This window comes from Schistocerca cancellata, chromosome 4 (genome assembly GCF_023864275.1).
Source record: "Schistocerca cancellata isolate TAMUIC-IGC-003103 chromosome 4, iqSchCanc2.1, whole genome shotgun sequence".
NCBI lineage: Eukaryota > Metazoa > Arthropoda > Insecta > Orthoptera > Acrididae > Schistocerca > Schistocerca cancellata.
Genome location: NC_064629.1, coordinates 500,892,241 through 500,898,824, shown reverse-complemented (window position 1 = coordinate 500,898,824; position 6,584 = coordinate 500,892,241).

The window sequence follows — 6,584 nt, the reverse complement described above, 5'->3', positions numbered from 1 at the left end:
AGATGAGACGGAAATACAATTGTATAGTCAAAAAATCTGAAGGCAAGTACGACTCTAAGTGGAAAATGAAAAGAGATAATTAGTGCGAGAGACTGGTAAAACCCAGCACGAGCCAAAATCCAGTTCAGACTGAATGAAATACATTAGCGTTTGTGAACTAATCGAAACAGTTACTTTAAGCAGTGTGAAAAACTGTGAAGGTGAAACTGCGATACGGACAGTGAAGTGGTAGTATTGAACGTTCGACAGTGGTAAAGACGCCAAACGCCAATATTACGCACGAAAAACTGTGAATTTGCTTATAAATGTGAACTGTTAACGTGTAGTGAACCCACAGTAAATATTTTTGGGACAGGCTGTAATTTCAGTGAGTACAACAATGCGAGACTGGAATGCGATTCGTGGACTGTTGCAAGACAGCGACCGCAGAAACGGCGAATGTTTGTGCTAAGCTCGTACTGGGACACTCACCAGTGCCTGCGAGTGCGGCGAAAACATAAATAATTGTATCAAGACAAAAACTGACGTGTAATGGAAACTGTGGCGCATCAAAACTTCATTCACAGGAGAAGATCCATGTCATGTATTCTGCAAGACAGTGCTAGCTTGACACTCGGAAACTGGCGAAAACTTAACAACAACTGCCGCACTAATAAATTCTTCTTTCCCACTAGCGTAACCATCTGCAGCGGGAAACAAATATTACGTTGGTTGTGTGTATGTTTCATGTACTGCGTCGGAGATGCGTAGCAGAGCTGACTCCTGCCAACAAGAGCGGGGGGCGAATATCATCCCACTCCGCCACGCCCGGCCGAGACAGAAGCGCATCGCCAACCGTGCAGCCGATCAGCTGATTCTGACGTTCCGCGACGGCGAGACACACTCTGGCGTCGGGCGGGCGTTGACCTCTCCGCAGCCGCCGCGAACGCCGAGCACCGAACACACCAACCGACGCCGTCGCGAGCCAAACGTCGCGGCGTAGATAATCAACGACACCGCAGTCAAATGTTATAATGACCTCATTTTTTGCATAGTGCAACAAAAATATTTGTATGCACATCCTGTACCCAAATGACATTCCAGAAACAATTAAGTGAAGGTGACCAAAGCAGTTAGTCTGTCGCTCCGCCGAGGTTTTCCCCAGGTTTCCCTACGGCCGCGCCAAATGGGGAGCGAACAGTTGACACCCCTGGGACTTCAAATATTCCGGACTAACTCGTGGTTGTACACCTTCAACTTCATCTGTATTACACCTTGTGTGCAACACACCTCAGTAATTACTACTGTGTAAATATACGATGTGACATATGTAAACTGTGAAAGAAAAATCTGCGTGTGGACACTGTGGACATGAAAGAGGAAATATTTATGTCAAAAAACATGAACATTTTTTATGACATAAACATTTCGGGGGGCAATATAGCGTCCCCAGTGCCATATTACGAAAAGACAATATTTATAAAGAAGACATTCATAATTTGTAAGAGATTTTTTTTTTCATGTAGCCGTAACATAAGAATTTCTCTGTCCAAGTTTCAAATGCAAAAAAATAATTTATGACAAGATACACTCTTTTGTTAATTTTTTAGTCATCTTCATTACTTCTTCTCTTGTTTTTCTGGTGTGTCGACAGACATCTTGCATGTGCTGACAAATGTAAGCATATTTGTATGAGTTAAGCATATAATATACTGATTTAATATTATTGTGCACTTTTAATTTGTAAGAGGTGATCCCGATTTCATGTCCGCCTTCCTTGAATTAACCTGCATTCAAGTAATTTACAGCTCAACAATTGCAGCGGCCGATGCAGCCAGCGACGCCATTACGTGGCGATATTAACTTATGAAAAAAATTAGCGGAAGCTGAAAGCTCGCCCGCTATTAGCATAATATTAATTTTTCTCCACAGCCGCCCGACGTTGCAGAAAATACTTAGCTTTAAGATTCTTATTTTCAGTACCATAGCCGAGACCCAGAGCCAGGACTCTGACTACAATACAATGGTTAACGGAGGTAAGAAAACTCTCGCGCGTGTGTGGGCCGCAATTGTAACTAATAACTAAAGATCTTATGCTTTAAGGTGAACTGACTAGCCGAGGAAATTAATATGAAAAGTTTAATACATTGTACAACTTATATGCTCATGTTTTAAGATTCAACAAGTCTAACATTCATTAACGTAACGAATAATTTGAAATTAATACTGTTAAAAAGGAGAACTTCAGGAACGCATTTAATCGTAAAATCAAAATTCAAATGAAATATCATTTTATTAAGGCCCACCACGTAAGTCGGCAACAATTAAATAATAATAATCACAATAATAATATATATATTAAATTACGACGGCCGAAGTTACACGAGAGGGTATATGAAATAATATCTCCTTTATCTACATAACTACTGTCCAAATTATCATATCTTAACGATTTAACATATAATTTATCTCCTTTCTTTTTCAAAACGTTTTCAACAAGATATACAACTTGATATTTTGTTTTCTCTGATTCACACCCATAAAGACTACCTTTTGCTTCTTCATCATTCAACTATCTTAATCTCAATGTGAATGAATTAGAATGAATAACAGATTCATATTCAAATAATTCTGTTGACCAATAGTTTGTGTAACCTTTTTCAAAAAGTAAGTTTACTGAATTCAGCTCTATCTCCTTTCTTTAAATTTCAACTTATTAGATTCAACATTAGTGGGTTTATAATTCTTTTCATTAATATCTATAGGTCTCATATTTATTGTTGTTGGTCTTGTGTCATTATATTCATCAACTAGTTTTGAAACCTCTTCATCCCATTAATAATTTCCTTATAAGTCAAATTACTTCAACATATTTTATTTTAATGTTCTGTTAAATCTTTCAACAATAGATGCTCTTCATTCAGTAATAGTTGAATAATGATTAATATTATATCTCTTCACGTTTTTTAAAGTCTTCATTATTGAATTCCTTACCATAATCTACTTGTAAATATTTTGTTGATTTCTCTGATGAGTAGAGTATGTCTTTGGCCTATTCTCTATTTTTAAATATTTTTAAAAGCATCAGCTACATACTCACCTAACAGTCAGTCAATGTTTATGTCTTTATTTATTTTTGAAATTCCATTTAAATTACATAAATTCATTTTGACTAAATCAGCTGCGGATGAATCATCAAATCAAGTGAAACTGCATGCCTTCTTTAAAAATCTTTTCTCATTAGTTTGTGTACTTCATTAATTATTTCTTCACGAATATTAGGTTTTAGATATCGTCCTATAAAATCTTTTTGACAAATGTAGTCTTTTTACTTTTACAAATCACGTGAAGACCATCAATTCTTGTCTTCCATTTTGAGTTCAAACTGTGTGATGATTATATGTTTCAGTAAGTTTTTAACACTTCAAACAGTATGTGTTGATGTATATATACATAGTAACTTAATAACAGTTTAAATTATTTCACCAAGTATAATTATTTTGACCTCTACAGGTACGGTTTTAAATTTACCTTTAAATATTTCAGTTAGAAAACCTGATACCTTTATCATTATGGACTGATTACTATTATTTACTCCCCTTAGCTTACCAGATTAACTTACCACAATATCTAAATCATCAAATTCCAAATGTTTCATTACATTGTTACCAACAACAATAACCTTTTAAAGCCTGAAATCATATTCAGTAATGTGCACTTTATGTCGTTCTCTTGTTATAAGAGTAAATTCATGTATTTGTCTGTCATGTACTATATTTTAAAGTATGTTACACCTATCTAGAACAAATGTTAGATCTGCATACACAGTTTTGATTTTTTTAATCAAGAGTAGTAGTTGTGTTAAAATTATGTTGATGAATCTGTATAACTTTTTCATTTAGGGACTAACTATCAAGTTGTGTAAATACATTTAAGTAGTCAGGTTTTGTAGCATACTACTTTTCAAGATATTGAGTGGTATCTACATCATCATCACTTATAGGATCTTTTAAAATTGCTTATCCTTTACCTTCAAAATCAATATAGAGATCAGTTACTTTAAAATGTTACTTAATTCCTTATGAAAGTGTTTAATTAAACATTGCATTTTTGCATCAACTTTTTCTTTTAATTCATATTTTATATTTCCTGAGTTTGTTTTTCCAATATTCATACAACCTATAGGCAGGTGTGATTTATTTCCAAAAATGTGCATTTGCTAAATTTACTATATCATGGAAGTTATAATTAGATTGACAACAGTTTTAAAGCAAAGAAACATAAATGGCCACATGTAAATTTGCTTAATTTCTGTATTCCTTCCAACATATAAGTCATTTTTTTCTACATAATTTAATAATTCTTTTGGTATATTACCACCAAACGAATTAAAAACAATTTTCATATTTTCTGATTTCTAATAACAAATCCATTTAGTAACAACATTATTAGATGTATCCCAATTTACTATTTTACATTCAAGAATTTTTGGTTTATTGAGTAATTTGTCAAACATGAGTGCACCACATAAGTATTTAATTTTTAATTGTGTGATTAATTTTTCCCTATGAAAAATAGATCAACGATTACTATGTTTTCTGAATATTACTTCGCTTTTTTTACATTTTTAATTCCTGTTCCTTTTTTCCATTACACAGTCCATGATTGCAGCGCCCTAGACCACTCGGCTAATCCAGCGCTGCCCTTCCACTAGTAATTGTAAAAGTTCTCCTTCATGTTTCATTAATCCAGAACCTTCTTTCTTTTTCAGTAGATTTTCGATAAAATTTTTCTAATGGGAATACTTGTGATATGTAAATTTACACCAGTTTCCTAATAAGTATTATCTAGTTATTTCCTTGAAACTGTTTATATCTCTCCTTTTTATGCATCAGTTAAAAAATTATCAATACTATTTAATTGTTCAATATTTAATTTCACTCCAATCGATTTTGGTTTACTCTTGGCACTAGGTAGTGAAGTGTAATCAATGTGGATGTTATTCATTCATACATATAAAAATTTGTAAGCATAATCATTTATAGGTAACGATATTTCACTGCTACTGAACCTTTTACAATCGCAAACCTCATTTATTGTATTCCATTCATTATTCCTCTAACTGCAGTTGCAGCCAATTTTTCACCAAATGAGCAGCTAACTGTGGTTCTTTGTCAGCCTGATTTCTAGATTGTAAGTCCTTATTATCTGTATATACCTTATTATATCATTTACATGCTTTGTCTAATGAGTTAATTCTTTCATCACCTCTAGATGATCTCTTCTAGTCTCGTTCCATGAACACAAGAATTATAACCATGGACATGCATTTAAATAGTAATTTGTTAATCCAATATATACTATTCCTTTCCATATTTTTCACTTTTTCAAAATGTGTGAGGAGGATTATTCAAAATTCCAATCAAGTGTGGAATCATTAAATTTAATAGTTCATAGGTTCACATCTGTGTTATTCCTACTTTATCATTATGATAATTTATATTTCCAGCCCATTCTTCTCCATGAATTACTGTTAATCTATCGATTAAATTTGTGACAACATTCATCCAAATATATTCGTCTGGTCTTCCTGTAGGTTTCTTTATTAAATCTTCATCAACTTTTCATCTGAAATTGAATTCCTACCACCTATATTTTTTCCTCTTAAGTTTCGCAAATGGTCAAGAACTATTTATTTTGTGAAACCTTTTTATTTGTTATCTGTACTTCACTGTATTTGATTTGGATTATCATCATAATATTATTCCCCTGAATAGTATAGTGTATATCCATAATTAGATCAATCAACACTATCAAAACTTTTTACCCCTGTGATGTATAGTGATATGTTATTTGGTTAAATTGTTCATTAATCAATAGAATTAATCTGAAAAACTACTGACATGTTTAAATTGACCAACAGGTCTTAAATCGAAACTTATATCTTCATTATAGTTAATTTACCTCAATATTCTACAACTTATGTTTATACTCTTAAAGTAATCAGCCTCCTTTATTTCTTGAGTGCACCTTGTGACTATTGAAGCGGTCTTCAGACTGTGTCTGACTTTGAGCTATCTTTTTCTTTCTTCTTTAGATTTAATCAATGCACCTTGTATTTCTGATCATCTTAATATATACTCATACATACCAATATCACCTGTCAGAACAATTGTGAAGTTGTCTAATTGATATATCTTGAAAATTTTCTCTATGATGTCGATAGGGATCATTGGTATCTTCAATAGCTTCATTAACACCTAAATCTTTGAGTCTTTGTTTAACTTGTTCGACTATATCGTTGATCTTCTTTTTTATATTTCTCATATTTTGTTCTTGGTTGTTTTTACCAGTCTTAAATTCTTCTTGTAATTGTCCTTTTACAGTTGTATGTCGTCTGACTTTATTAACAACCTGTGAATCTTATTCCACAAATATTTAATAAAAATGAAAAAACATTAATCAATTATTTTTAAACATTTAACGTTTATGTTTACTGCTTTTGTTTTACATTTATGTTGTGGTCAATGTTCTTGTGGCAGAAAGTTCTGGTATTAGCCATAGGCTTGTTCAGTGTTTATGAAAAGTTGTGTTTTTTTTCTGAA